At 42.3% G+C, this 16002-nt stretch overlaps 1 pseudogene; it reads left to right on the top strand.

Annotated features, from left to right (window-relative positions):
- Window positions 1–5771: 5771 nt before the first annotated feature.
- LOC143391230 (cyclin-dependent kinases regulatory subunit 2 pseudogene) lies at window positions 5772–6011 on the top strand (annotated as a pseudogene).
- The last annotated feature ends 9991 nt before the right edge of the window (window positions 6012–16002 follow it).

The following is a 16002-nucleotide window of genomic DNA, read 5'->3' as shown; positions in this document are numbered from 1 at the left end:
AGGAGGTTCAACTTGGGAAGCAGTTTCTTGTAAGCTACTTTGCGTTGTCAGCAGAATTCAGTTTGATTAACTTAAAATCAACTGATTTGGGACCTGAATAAGTCATCTGCAAAATTTCTCCTTCCATATTCTGTTGGCTAGAAATAAGTCTCATGTCCTACCCAAACTCAGAGGAGATTGTATAGGGCAAGAACTTAGAAGAAGCATGATCCATCTGCCTGGATGTTATCCCATACTGTCTCTGAAACTAGTTCCTATGCCTCCTCATTCATCTGAGGCTGCTCCATTCCTAGTGCTGACTTCCAGGCCCTTGTCTCTTCCTTAGTGACTGCCTCAAAAGGTCTTATGGGTCTAACCCATCTTCTGCATGCCTGTCATTGGGCTTGCTACAATGCAAATCTGATGATGCCAACCTGTCCTACCACATTCTCCATCACCACGTTTAAAGCCCTTAGGACTCTGGATTTCAGGATAATGAGCATTTTTTTGTGGTCTAGGCCATATCAGGGGCCATGGTCCACCCCTCCCCACCTCTTCAGGATCACCCCCTACCTCCCTCTTCTCACGCAGTCACACACAATGGTCCTTAAAGGCCTCTGCTTTCTCATTCTTCTTACTGTCCCCACTTCCCCATGCCTTCTGTTCAAAAACCAGCACCAGCATCTCCTTCAGGACATTCCCAAGCTCTCCTTCCTCTGGCCTGGTTTTGGATGGTCCTCCTGTGCTTACCATCGCTCACTGCCTCAGTGCTTAGAACTCTGCTGCATTTTTATGCCTTTTCCTCTGTCCCTCCCCCAAGACTGGGAGGCCAGGAAGCAGGCTTCCTCCTTCCTGTACACCCAACACCCAGACACTAAGGAATTACTTACTTATGCCCCCACTCCCTGTGAGTACCTTCTGACAATGCCCCCATGTTAGGGACAGCATCAGATTAGAAGTGAACTCTACCCTGGGCCAGTCTTCCAATGCACACTCCTTGCATTTGGTCTGGTTTGAGGGGGCCAAGTATACCTCATCTTCCAGTTCCTTCTCCCACTTTAGGCACTGAGGATTTAACCCAGGGCTTTCTGGAGTATTTCTAAGTAACTTTCCTTGGCAGTGTTTTCTCCCATGTACATACATCCACACCAGCTGACCCTGAGTAGCCAGCTCATTTCATTTTCAATGGTTTCTCACATACATCACCTTGTTTGAGTGCAGCTGGGTGTACTGTTGATTTAAGGTATTGATGGTCATTACAGTCAGAACAGCAATAGAGTTTTTGTTTATAAGAGGTTTATTCTGTGGCCCCCCTATCCAGGCAGGGGAAGAGAGAGATGTTGAGCTGGAGGCTTCAGGCCCTTCCAGAGAAAACTGGTTATGGTATCCAAACAGAAGAACAATTGAGAATTTGCAGATTCAAATCCTACCTCCTCCCCCCTCCAATAACATCAGTGTGCTAGGATCCCCCCTTTGAAAACAACAGAAAAAGAGAGAATATTGTGGGTTTTTTGTTATAACAGAGCCAGGGCAGGTCCCTCAGGGAAAGAAATAAGAGGACCCTCTGAATGAAGAGAACTAAGAATACGTTTTCCAAGAAACTTGTATCAATATGTCTTTTCTCAGACACAGGAAATGAAAAACAAGGGAAACTAAAGTGTTATCAAAAATCACTTCCAAATCCCCAGAAATGAAATTTGCATTACCACAGGAAGCAAAGAAACTAGACAGTACAACTTGAGCTTCCATGGAAACTTCAGGAAAATAAAAGGTAATGTTCTAACAGTAATTTCAGAGGTAAAGAGACTTGAAGATTTTAACATTCATCTCCATTTGTTCACTTTGAATATCAAGACTGCCTGCTAACAAAGGAAGCATTGTTAAGTACAGAGGCCCTTGAGGCTCCTTACCATCTTGCTAAGTACTTTATAAATAATATCCCCCCTTGAGAGAAGGAAAGCTTCATTTTAGAAAGAAGAAATTTGTACAAAATGATGGCTTCTGCAAAGAGGAGCAAAGAAAGCCTAATCTGTAGATAGAGTCAGAATGGTCTGGACCATCTGGCCAACAGAATATAATGCAAGACACATGTAAGTAATTTTTAAACTTTCTAGCCACATATAAAAAAAGGAATGATTGAAATTAAAATTAATAATTACTTAACAAACCTCTCCAAAATATTATTTCATCATGTTATCAATATAAGAAATATTTCATACCAAATTTTGAAATTATATATATTTTTTACTTATAGTACATCTCACTTAAAATACCCAGGAGTCACATTTGTTTAGTGGCAGCTATATTGACACATGTCTACTCCCACCTAATGGTATGTACTTTAGTGTCCCTGCATCCTTATCAGTGCCTTTCTTTTAGTATGGGATTTTCTGTCCATAAAGCATATCACCTTTCTGAAAGATTATCTGTCCTTCTACACAGAATTAATTGACTAGGTGCTTATTCTCTGTTGTTTTTAAACTCAACAAATCTGTGGGTGCTTACCATCAGCTCACAGCAAGTTGCACATTAACCCATTAAGTCCCAAGTTTTCAATTCTGTAAATATTTCAATGAAATTGACACCGATGAATTAAAATATGTTGGAAATAACAATCTAGAGTTTATTGTGTAATTTATTCCCACTAGTAACATTAAATACATTAATATTATCATGAATCATTCACCTATTGCTTTTATCAAAACCACAGAACTCTAAAAACATAAATATTTCAAAGTTACAATTAGTGTTATATTTGTGGCTCTATTTATTTTTTTTTAAGTGTTCCATAAATGAAACAAAAATGGAATGATGGGCCGGGCGCAGATGGCACATTCCTGTAATCTGAGCAGTTTGGGAGGCTGAGGCAGGAAGACTGCGAGTTCAGAGCCAGCCTCAGTAATGGTGAGACGCTAAGCAATAATCAGTGAGACCTGTTTCTAAATAAAATACAAAATCGGACTGGAAATGTAGCTCAGTGGTCGAGTGCTTCTGAGTTCAATCCCTGGTACCAAAAAAATAAATAAATAAAATAAAAATTGAATGATGGGCTGGAATAGGTTAAATACCTCCTAGCTTTGAAGCAGCTTTGGTCTAGAGTGAGAGCTGGTGGTTGCTTCCCCAGCCCCTACACAGTTTTGTCTGAAGTGTTGTCTTGTTTGCTCATTTGCTACGTATCCCTGTTCTCTTCAAACAGGTTTGTGAACTCTGATAAATTCAGGCATCTTGTGTTAATGTCTTGTTAGTAGACTTTGTTACAAAATTATTCAATGCCAATTGGTAAAGCATAGTAAAAACATACTGTTCAAGACCATCTCAATAGGTATACGAGGCATTTCAATGGGATTATTGCAGTGGAAGACTGGGCTCAACTCCCAGTACAGAGTAACTGGAAATATATAGACAAGAAGAATGGGCATCGGTGGTAGAAAGTAACTAAGGTGAATCATCGGAGGTTAGGGGGATTCTGGGTCCCTGGACCTGACAGGGTTCTTGCTAAAGACAGGCCAGGGTGATTGGACATCATCTGGGGGATAGTGGAGGATGAGAAACCTGATCAGATATGGAGATTAGGTATTGATAGTAGAGGGTTCTTGCTAAACTGATTTAGCAGGGTTCTTACTAACAACTGTATAAGGAAGTTCCCAGATGAATGTAGGAGAAGACTCAGGAGACTGACTATAGTGTGTTCAAGGGAAGAATCTTTGTAAATCATGCCACCCCCAACCTCAGTCTACCACTTGCTAAGCACATAGTAAGTTGAAGGGAGATGGGAGAGGACCTAGGGAAAATCAACAAGTGGCTGATGAGTGTGTTTCACTCCTTGAGATCAAACTGCAGATGCTCAGTCATTCTTTATTCTTTAACCAGAGCTTTGATGGATAGGCCTAGGGTTAGATGTGTAATAAAAGGGTATGGTAGAAGAGTCCCTCTGAAATGAACTGACTGTCATAGACTCCCACTGCCAAGGTGGGAAAAAAAGGTCACACCTATGTGCTCTCTTGAAGAAGTGGAGATTTTGAGACTGTATAGGCCAGCTTCTGGCAATTCCTTTTCATACCCAAAGCCCTGGGATGGAGAAAGAAGCTCATGGCTTTTGGGTCAGAGAAATTAAATCAAATCCTTACTCTACTATTTAAAGCTATATGACCCTATAGTCCCTCTGCGATTTTCAGATCTTTCATTTACAGAATGGGATAACAATATCTCAAACACGTTTTTTTGTTGTTGTTTTTTTTTTTTTTACTTTTAATATTGAAGTAATTGTGGACAAATAAAAAGTTGCAAAAATAGCGAAAAAGGAACAGAAGTCCCTCTATCCTAACCCAGCTTTCCTCAGTGGTAACACCTTGCATAATGAGAGTACAATTGATCCAAACTACAAACTTTATTCAGATCTGACTAGTTTTACATACACTCATATGTGTGTGCATGCACACGTGTGTGTATAGTTCTATGCAATTTCACCACATTTATTGATTTGTATGACCATCACAGCAATCAAGGTAAAGAACATCATCATGGTTTAAAAAAAATAACAACAACAACAACAAAAAAAAAAACCCTCCCTCAAGCTGCTTCTTTATAGCCATGCCCCAACCCATAACCTATTCCTCATCCCTGGCAACCACTAATCTGTTCTCCATCTCTATAATTTTGTAATTTTGAAAAGCTATAAAATGTAATCATAAAACATAATGTGAGATTTACTTTCTTTCTTTTTTTTAACTCAGGATAATTCTTCCAAGAATATATAAGTAGTTTGTTCCTTTTTATTGCTGAATAGTGTTCTATAAAACTTGTTTGGGGGGACTCCACAAAAAGTGTATAAAGGTAAGTCACTAACACAATACTTAGTAAATGTCAGGTCTTCTTTCCTGGCCTCTAATTCTGAGCTCTTGCTGAAGATAGAGAACAGTTAGGGCAGTAGTTCTCAGTGGCTGTGAACTCACCCTCCTCCTCCCCCCATTGCTCTGTCTTTTCTGTAAAGCCCTGTGGTGTGATCACAGTCCTGTCTCTTCCTTTTAGAGTCAAGGATAGGAAGGTCCAAAGAGGAGTGGCCAGGAGTATCAGACCCTGGGTCCCTGACTCTCAGCCCAGAGCCCTTTTCATTGTACTGTGCCTACTTCCTGCCCACAGTCTATGCCAGCTGGCGAATTCTGCACTTAGCCTGGGATATAGTCTTTGGGTAGCATGTCAGCTGGGAAACTGGGCTCCTAACCAAGCTGGTGAATCATCCCTGAGCACTGATCAAGTTGGCACAGGGAGCCAAGGATGCTCGTTTTCTCCCAAGATACAAATCTCCTGTGCAGAAAAACCCTTCAGGACTTCAACTTTTGCCCAGTTGAGGTGAGATTGGCATGCATCTGTCAAACAGAGGTTCTTCACCTGGGTCAGGTGGTAGCATATGGAGAGAACATGCAGCAGGCTACTAGGCTTGTGGAGTTTCCTAGGAATGATAGTGGCAAAAAGGAAGGGGAAGGTCAGGGAGAGGAAAGCTTTGTTTCCAACTATAACATCACCACTGACTCATTGGCCCAATTAGAGTCTTGGACTAAATAACCTCTAAAGTCTAACAGTCTGTACTTCTCGGGTCTCCTTCTTCTCCCAGAGTGTCCTACACTAGCTCCCCAGAACCCAGACAGAAGGAAAAAATGGAATTAATAATTCTTGAGCACTTACGTGCTAGTCACTTAAAAATACACCTCAGGAGTCGTTGCCCTGGCCTGAAATGGATGTGCATTCTACTTCGCGGTTTCCGCCTTGTTTCTGCCCTGCTGCGCACCGGCAGCATGGCCCCTAAGCAGACCTACTACTCAGACAAGTAGTTTGACAAGCACTATGAGTACCAGCATGTCATGTTACCCAGAGAACCTTCCAATCAAGTACCCCAAACTCATCTAATATCTGAAGAGGAGTGGAGGAGACTTGGTGTCCAACAGAGTCTAAGCTGCATTCATTACATGATTCACAAGCCAGAACCCCATATTCTTCTCTTTAGACAACCTCTTCCAAAAGTGCACCACAAATGAAGTCTCTCTGGGATCATCAATTAAATCTTTTGCAAATTTAATGTACATGTGTATATAAGGTAGTATTCAGTGAATACTTAAAAAATGTACAAATCATTCATCCAGACCTGTGCATGAGCTGTAATCTTCACAGCAACAGGGCTCAGTTAAATGCACCTGCAAGTAGGTTATTGTAAGGTGTTTAAGATAAAATTTCTTCTCATCAGTTTTTCTCTTAATATAAGTGCCTGTTTGACATTACCTGTTACTTTTGTTAAATAAAGTTTGTATGTTGCATTTACCATTGCTTGAAGTTAACAGGGTATATTTTCTTACATTTAATTCGTGACTATTGAGATCAATTTTCATTTTATAATTTTATCCCTGAGGAAATAAACTTACATGAGAGAAAGAAAGAGAAAAGAATACACCTCAGTTCACAAATCTTCAGAATGCAGGAAGGATGCTCCCTTAGTTGTGGGATGAGGGACACTTAAGGAATGGCTTCTCAAGACAAGCTGCCTGGATGCTGATGTCAGGCTGCCCCCTGACTGACCTTGACTCCTGACACTGCTACGTTTTGCTTTCCTGGCCTGTAACAGATGCGTTGTGGGGTTTGGGTAAATATTAAATTTGATTAAAGGTACTAAGCACAGTGTCCGGATATGATAAATAGACTTTTTATTTGTTTTTAAAGTCCAGTAGTATTTTCTTTGCTCACAATGTAAACCATATTTGATAAATTAAAATCCCAAACTATGGGAGCTTAAGAGAAAGGCAGCCGGGTGCATTGAAAAAAAGATTCAGTTTGGGTTTTGATGTCAGAAAATCTGGTGTGGAGTCTTAGCTCTGATCCTCACATGGCATGCCCTGGGGGTTACTTATAGTATTTTTCTCTGTACCAGTGTCTTCCTTTTGGGGTTGTTCCTAGGATTCAATTAGATAATACACCTGACACTCAACGGGAGCTCAGAAGATAGTAGCTGTTTTTCTTACCTCAAATAGAAACACTCAACAGCTAAGTGAAAGTGAAGTCATTTAGCCGTGCTTCTTGGAACTCAAAGGTGAGAAATCAGCCGGGAGCATCCTGGAAAGAGCAGTCGCTAAAATAGGAAAACCCCATGTTTTTCAAGGGTAACCCTCTGCCCTGCTCTTCAACCCTAGGTTTTGTCCTTGGACCCTGTGGAGTGGCATCAAAGACTGGGCAGAGCTGTGAGGGTGAGGGAGGTATTTTCAAAACTATTCAGAAATGGGAGTAGGAAAGATAGTGGAGCGAGATGGACATCATTACCCTAGGTACATGTATGATTGTAGGAATGGTGCGTCTCTACACGGTGTACAACCAGGGCATTGAAATGTTTGCGCTCTATTCGTGTAGGAAGAATTGAAATGCATTCTGCTGCCATGTACAATTAAGTAGAAAGAAAGCGGGGAGGGGGAACCCTACTCAGGAATATTTTTGACTCAGAGAGCCCCCAGAGGATGAGCCAGATGGGCATGGTGGGCGTGAACCTCCCCAGCATATGGAGCAGAGGCTGGAGAAGCTACCCCGGGAACCCCAGCCCACAGGCCACTGCGCAAGATGGCGTGGGCTCTGCAGACGCACACGGCTCCCCAGGCGTCAGCGCTCTATTCTTGGGCCAGGGGCACCAGCTCATCCTCCCCGCCTGGCAGCTGCAGGTGCCAAAACTGGCTGTGGCTCTTTTGTTTCTATTCCCGCCTTTCTCTTTTGTCATTTATTCATGTTATTTTTAATTTTAAGAAATGAAGCAGGCTATTCATGAGAGAGAGAGAGAGAGAGAGAGAGAGAGAGAGAGAGAGAGATTCAAAGAGAACAGATATATATGGAATAAAAATCCACCTTCCATTGCTGCCTCTACCCGACAGAGTCGCAATGGTGGCTGAGTGACCAGTCTCTTGCTTCTTGCTGATCTTGGGTTCCTACTCCCCAGGTCAAGCTACATCTCCAGACATCTGCCTTGTTCTCCTGCTTAATGATTTAGGTCTGAATTGTTCCAAAAGGGAAAGAGCACCATAGTTTTCTAACACATATATTTAAGAACATCTGTCCTTCTTTCTTTTTGTTTTCAAGATGCTAGTTGTTTGTTCTTTTTAAAAAATTATTTTTTCTTAATTGGTGCATTGGAGTTGTCATAATGCTGGGATTTGTCTTAACATATTTGTATGTGGACACAATATAAAAATACGATTTGTCCAATATCACTCCCAGAATTTCCCCTTTCCCTTCGCCTTCCTCCTTCTCATGGTGCCTTTCCCTGAGATCTGCCTATCCCCACCCATCTTCACTTCCTTTTCCTTTTTCTTCTCTATCTACTACATACAAGAGAAACATGACCTTTGACCTTCTGAATTTGGCTTATTTCACTTAACATAATGTTCTCAGGTTCTAACAATTTTCCTGTAAATGACATGATTTCATTTTTATTTGTGGCTGAATAAATAAAATGTATGTATATTTTACATATATATGCTACATTATGTGTATATACCACATTTTCTATATCAAGTCATCCCTCAATGGACACTTAGGCTAAGCCATAGTTGGGCTGTTGTGAATTGTGCTGCTGTTAACATGAACAGCTATGTATCACAGTAGTATGATGACTTTAATACTTTAGGATAAATACTGAGGAGCGGTATAGCTGGGTCATAGGGTGGTTACATTCCTAGTCTTTCTAGGAATCTCCATGCTGATTTCCATAATTATTGTACTAATTTATAAAACTACCAACAATGTGCAAGTGTTCCTTTTTTCCCATGTCCTCTCCAACACTTTTATTACTCGTATTCTGGTTGTCTGCCATTCTGGCTAGAGTGAGATGAAATCTCTATAGTTTTGATTTATATTTCCCTAATTGCTAAGAATGTTGAACATTTTTTCATATATTTGTTGATCATTTGCATTTCTTTTTTGAGAAGTGTCTGTTTAGTTCATTTGCCCATTTATTAATTGGGTTATTTGGGTTTTTAATGTAAAGGTTTTTGAGTTTATTATATATTCTAGATATTAATCTTCTATTAGAAGAGTAGCTATCAGAGATTTTCTCCCATTTTGTAGGTCTTTTCTTTGCCTTAATTGTTTCCTTTGCTGTGCAGAAGCTTTTTAATTTGATGTTATCCCATTCATTAACTCTTGGCATTATTTCCTGAGCTTTAGGGATCCTATAAAGAAAGTCTTTGCCTGTGCCTATGTACTGGAGTGTTGACCTTATGTTTTCTTCTAGGAGTTGCAGTTTCTGGTCTAATTCCTAAGTTTTTGATTTATTTTGAGTTAGTTTTTGTGCAGAGTGAGAGATAAGAGTCTGGTCTCATTCTTCTACAGAAGATAACCTGTTCTCATAGCCCCATTTGTTTAAAAAGTTGTCTTTTTTCCAGTGTATGTTTTTGGCACCTTTATAAAGGATCAGATGAATTGTATCTGTGTGGGTTTGTCTCTATGTCTTCTACTTTTTTTTTTTTTTTTACCATTGCTCTATGTATTTGTTTTTAATGCCATTACCATACAGCTCTTGTTACTATAGCTCTGTGGTATAATTGAGTTTAAATCAAATGCACTGCTTTGAGAGGAATTCTGTGGGTGGAGAGTTAAGGAGCTTTTAAGTCAGCAGACCAGCTCCTGTTTGTAGGTTGGCTGCATGACTTGAAATTGCTCCATCTCCATAGAAATTGACTGAAAATGAGGATAAGATCATTGACCTCAAAAGACTGTGGTGAAGATGAAAGGAAGGGGCAGATGTGAAGAGTTGTAGTGAGTGGCACAGATGTCCGTTTTTATTTTATCAGAATCTATTGTGTTTGCCTTGTAATCTTGCTCTTGGACAGTAATCTTTCAGTGCATTTTCAGCTTCTTGCTGGTTATTCACAAAAATAAATCCATAACAAGGAGCATGATGCACTTAGGCTTCTGATGGCGTATGATTCAAGTCCAAGGAGTCGGTTCTGCAGGGCAGGGATTAACAGCAAGTACATGCACGTTTTTCTGGGTTAGACTAGTCTGTTAGTGATTTTTTTGTTTGTTTTGTTTTGTTTTTGTGGCTGTGGCAAATAACTGAGAAAAACAAATTACAGGAGGAAAGTTTCATTTGACTAACAGTCTCCATCCATGGTTGGCTGGCTCCAAGGTAGAAACACCATGGCAGAAAAACTTGGAAAGCTGCTCAGCTCATGGCAGCTGGGAAGGGATAAAGGGAGAGGGACCAAGCACAAGCACAAGATACAGTACCCAAGGGCAAGCCCCCAGTGACCTACTTCCTCTAACCATGCCCCACCTGCCTACAGTTTCCACCACCTCCCAATAGTCCATTCAGCTGTCAATGGTTAATCCACTGAGGAGGTCAGAGCCCTCACGATCCAATCACTTCCCCCAAAACCCACCTCTGAACGCTGCTGCATTAGAAACCAAACCTTCAATACAAGAGTCTTTGAGAGACACTTTATCTGCAAAAATAACAAGTAGTAATATACGTTAATATGGGAGAATCTAGAATGTACATATCAGAAAAAAGTAATAATAAAATTTCCGTGATGTGTATGGCTTGATTAGGGCTTGGTGAGGGTCATGCTGGGGAGTTGTTGGGTACTCATTTTGTGTCAGACACGATGCCGAATACTTTACAGGCACTGACTCATTTGAAAACCATATAAGATAGATGCTTTCACTGTGATGGATCCCATCCATCCCAATTGTACATATGTAGAAAGTGAAGCTTATAGAGATTAACTCACCCCAAATTAAGCAACTTAATAAAATAAGAAAAATCTGGATTCTAAACCCTGTGCAGTTCACCCCTGAGTCAGGCTGATGCTCCTCTTTGAAGTGTAAGGACTGAGGCTCTTGCAACAAAATCAACTCAGCATCATCCGTTCCCTTATTTATTAAACAAATATGTTATATGCTTCATCTTTGGTGCGACAGACACTGGGGATGAATCAGACCTAATCGCTGCCCTTGAGGGCTTACAGTCTAGAAGTAAAGGAACAAAGGGAGAGCGAAATCCCAACACAATGAGTTGTCAGAGAGTATGTGCAAAACACCACTGGGATATTGCTTTGGAACAGAGAGAGCAGAAACAAAGAAGAGATCACTTTGGGGTTGAGCCTAGCAACAAGGCTTCTAAATTACCAGATTAAGGAGCTGGGACAGTGGTGACAATCTAGGAAGGGAACTACAAAAGCACAAAAGTACCAAAGGTGAGAGATGCAGCCTGTAGTTCAGAGAAAGATCAGAGACCTTTGGGTGAAAAGGAATGAGGGGCAAGGCAGGGCTGGGCTGAGGGCTCTCTTTCTCCTCAATTTAACTCCATCATAGGGCCATTCCATCTCCCTCTTCCTGCAGCCCCCATAATAAGCCAGGCCTGCCTTCAGAGAACCCACCCCCATGAATTCAACAGAAGAGACATGTGCTCAGGTGGTGGTGCACAGGCCCGGGAGACAGGAAGGAAGTCTTGCCCAAAGAAAAGAGTTGCCTTCATTAAGCACCTGCCTAGATGCTGAAGTCCTGCATTCGTCTGTTTTCCATTACTATAATAAAATACATGCAGCTAGAGAAAAGAGTTTACTTAGCTCACGGGTTCTAGGGCATGGTACTGGCATCTGCTCAGTTCTGATGAGGACCTCATGGCGAGAATATGAGAGAGATCACATGGCAAGACAGGAAGACAGAGAGCAATCCAGGGGTCAAGCTCAGGTTTTATAAAAACTTAACTCTTGTGAGAAATAACTAAGGGGTCCCTCAAGAAGTATGTAATTCTTTTAGAGGGTAGCACCTCAATGACCCATGTACCCCCCACTACACCCTACCTCTTAAGAATCCCACCACCTCTCACATCACTGCACTGGGGACCAGGTTTCTGGCACATGAACTTTTGAAGAACAGACCACGTCCAAACATAGCAAGCACTTAAGTTGTCTAGTTTACTCCTCACTACACACTAAATTCCATCACCCTCCCCAGATGAGGCAACAGGCCTGCCTATACCATGCTGTCAAGATCTCATCCTGGGCCAGCCAGACCCCCAAACCCAGGGTATGTCAGTATCAATATGGCCTGAGCACCGACTCCATCAGAACTCACAGACGTGCTTGTTAAAAGGCAGATTTCTGGGCCTCTTCACAAATTCACTGATCAGAACCCTCGGGTGGGGCCTGGGGATGTGCATTTGTTGTTCCTTCCTGGTGATTCAAGTGTCCATTGTTTGAGAATCCCTGTGCTGCCCTGCTTCTTCTGTACTCAACCAGGAGGACAAGGGGGAAACAGCTGGAAGAAGAGGCAACTGTTCCAGCCAAGAGAGCACAGTCTGGTGACACTGGCTGATAAAGAAGACCATGGAGCTTTTAGGAGCTGCAGGAACAATGAAGGTCCCAGGGAACACCTCCACTTCAGGCCTCCATGTTCCCTTATGCAAACACCACTAACTTCCTTCACCAGTCCCAAGGAAAGGCAAATCCCCAGTGCTCTCCAGAACCACTTGCATTCAAAGAGACAGCAGGGCAGCACCAGTTTTGGTCCACTTCTCATTCTCAGCTGACCAACTTGACCCAAGGGACAAGTATCCCTGATGACCCTGTGCGCCACAGCTCTAATCTGAGAGTAGCCTGCTCTGAACTCTGGCAAAGTGCTACTACCAATGTGGTTGGCCATCCTTAGTTGGAAGTGGGAGAAAAGGGCCAGAACATCCTGTATGTGTAGGAAGCACTTGACAAAGTTGTCTATGTCACTTTGGGCTGCTAAAGCAAAAACACTGTAGTCTGGGTGGCTCAAACAACGGGAACATTTTCCTCATGGTAGGGAAAATCTTGGTAAGGAAAATCTTGGATTCCGCTAGGGAATCCAAGATCAAGGTGTTGGCGATTCAGTTCTTGGTGAGGACCCTACCTCCTGGTTTGCAGAGGGACATCTCTTCCTGGTTTGCAGAAGGGAATCTTCTCACACTGTGCTTACATGACTAAAAGAGAGCTAACTCACTTTCTTACCTCTTCTTTTAAGGGTACTCATCTGATTCATGAGGGCTCCACTCTCATGACCTAAACACCTTCCAAAGGCCCCACTCCTAAATGCCACCATATTGGGGGTTGGGGTCTCAATATAGAAAATAGAGTAGGGGCATAAACATTCAATTCATAACACTGGTGTGATATCATTTTCCCCTTAAACAGCAGGAGAAAGAGAGTTGAATATGTCCATTTTACAGAAAGGAAGATGAGGATTGAGACAGGAAGTGTGGAGGTAGAGTTTCCACACTTCCTATGTTGGGCAAAGGGAGTCATATCTCTGGACCTGTCTTTTGATAGGGAGGAGGAGAGCTGATAGCCATCAAATAAGTGGCCACTGTATGAAAAAAAGACCATGGCTCATCTCCAGCAGTTCAGGTCTCAGAAGCACTAGCAGAAGGCCTGGCCAGAGATGGGACTAAACTTCATAAATTATCCTCCTGTAATTACTTTCTGATCAACCTTTTTTTGGACATCTCTTGAGTATGTCCTCTCTGGGCCATGCACTTCTCATATGTCCTCATGGCCAATGCACCCCAACTTGGCCTGTGAAAGCTAGAGACCTGGAAAGGGGTCATACTGCAGCCTCTAGATGTCTTCTGGAATACAGGCCAAGCACAGCTTTAGGGTCAATAAAGTTGAGTGCAAGTCTGCTCTGCTACTTGTGAGCTGCAGGGCCACTCAGTAGCCACCTGGCAAGGTGCTCTTTTCCCCACTTTAAAATTGAGAGGATGGGACTTGAGAGATGAAGCACAGACTTGCCTGACCACTGTGCACCTTAGTGTTTCCCAGGGTGGTTTCCTACAGGCTTCGGACTCTTCTGGAGTGTTTGGAGAAGGCAGATTCCTGGCACCACCTCCAACTCACAGATTGAGTCTCCATGGTGAAGCCCTGGAAACTGAGTTCTTCACAAGCTCTGCAGATGATTCTAACTACATCAAAGATCAAGAATCATCTCTCCCCTCTCTCAGTGCCAGTCTTTAAATAGGTGTGCACACAGCAGCAGGCAGCAGCAGGAGCTGATACTCTGGCAATACAGTTGGCAAAGGCTTAGTCTCCTAAAGCTAATGGGGAGCAAGCTACCTCCATGGCTGGAGGTATGACATCTGTGATCAAACCACCAAGAACAACTGTGCATCAGCAGGAGTGAGATGACTGGCCTTTCCTGCTGAGAGTTTTCCTCTTGGCCTCATCAAAAGGAGCTGGAGAATGGCAGCAGAGCTGCCCTGTAGTTATTCTGGAGTATTTCAATTTAACAATTTATATTTAAGCAATGAGTGCATTAAATTCACCATTTCTTAGAGTGTATTCAATTCTTCTCAGTTTTTGTCCTACTTATAAAATACCCAGTGAAAAAGCACAGTGATAGATACTTTAAAAGTCTTTGATAAATACTTGTTGTCAAGGGCAGGGTTGGTGGCTTATTCCCCAGTAATTTTCATCAGATCCACCTCCCTGCAGGCCCAAATCATCATGCAACTTAAGTAAAAGTCAGTATGCTTTCTATATAAATGCTGTTTCTCAACAAAACCTTTAGTCCATGCCCATCTAACTCAATAACTACCCCCTAATTCCTCTTCTTTGGACATTCAGGAGCAGCCAGGGGTTCTGTTAAAATGCTTAAATACAATGAATGAACCAGCAGTTGCTACAGGGGACAGAGTGGCAAACCATGGCTGAGAATGATGTCTGTCTGTCTGAATCACAGTCAACTTCAGCCTCTCAGTGCAGATTTGATGCAGGAAACCAGCCAAACACACACACACACACACACACACACACACACACACACACGGCACCCCACTGTTGCCTTCACCTCTGTTGCTGCTCCCACCCTCTGCCTATTCCCCACCTCTCAGGTGTAACACCAGGTTGAGTTTATAAGGAACACTCGATAAGTTCATGTGGACTGATTGATTGATTGATTCTGTTGCTAAGGGAACCACCAGACTCCGGTGTAACTGTGAGATCCTTTCCTGACCTTATGCTTGACAAAAAATCTGATTCTCTGGGCTTGTTTCTCCATCTGAGGCAGGAGGAGCAATTGAAAGCAGAAGCTCCAAGAGAGGTGAGGATAGTGGTAGACCGCAGTGGAAAAAAAGCAAAGAGGAAGGTGCAAGTCCCCTGAAATATGGAAAATTCCATCAGAAGCAGCTTATGCAGTGGTTATGGGTATTAAAACTTTAAGTTCACGACAGGCCTGGGCACAAATCTCCTTTCCTTCACCAATTTAAGTTTCCTCCTTTGTAAGAAATAAATGAAATGATGCAAGTAAGATGGAAAGTAGAGTGCCTAGAACCTGTGGAAGCCCTGCCCAGGTCAGGAGGGACTCAGGGAATCCTACTTTTTAAGGCTCTTTGGTAGAAAATGAAAAACAAACAAAATTACTTAATTTGGGAAAGAGCTTAAATGTGTGCATTAATGAATTGTCACTTTTAGTATTAAAAATACAGTGCAAGGTGATTACAGGAATTCTAAAAAAATACTAATTCAGAGTCCTCATGGACTCTGTCCAGAAGTTAGATGCAAGCATGTGTGATGAACAGGCTCTTTCTCAGGAAATCTCTGTGAATTTCTCTATAATCTTTTTGAACATGACACAGTAGTCTAAATTCATGGTCCTTTGTGAATAAGCTACCCAGGTGAACTGTCTGTCCCCAGGTTTTCCTGGGCACAGAGAAGGTACTCAGTAAACATAATCATGATGTCTCTAGTGAAGCTGTAGATTCTAACAAACCCAAATCGCTCACTACTGCAGGTGGAGTTATGCCCAGGGGAATACCTTCAGACAGCACAAAGGTGACTGAGCCAACAGCTGACTGGCCTCCTAGCTTCTGTACTAGTGTTGGACTTCATGACTCAGTTCAAGTGGCAGCTCCTTTGTGAACAGGACTCTCTAGCTACCTGCTCAGAGCAATGCCCTTGTTGATGCTCCCAGTATAATTCACTCATACCTCTCTGCAATAACCACAATAGTGATCGCCAGATGTTTTGTACTCTT

This window comes from Callospermophilus lateralis, chromosome 2, assembly GCF_048772815.1.
Source record: "Callospermophilus lateralis isolate mCalLat2 chromosome 2, mCalLat2.hap1, whole genome shotgun sequence".
Taxonomy (NCBI): Eukaryota; Metazoa; Chordata; class Mammalia; order Rodentia; family Sciuridae; genus Callospermophilus; species Callospermophilus lateralis.
Note: the sequence above shows the minus strand (reverse complement) of the source record. Positions and strands in the feature narration are given on the sequence as shown.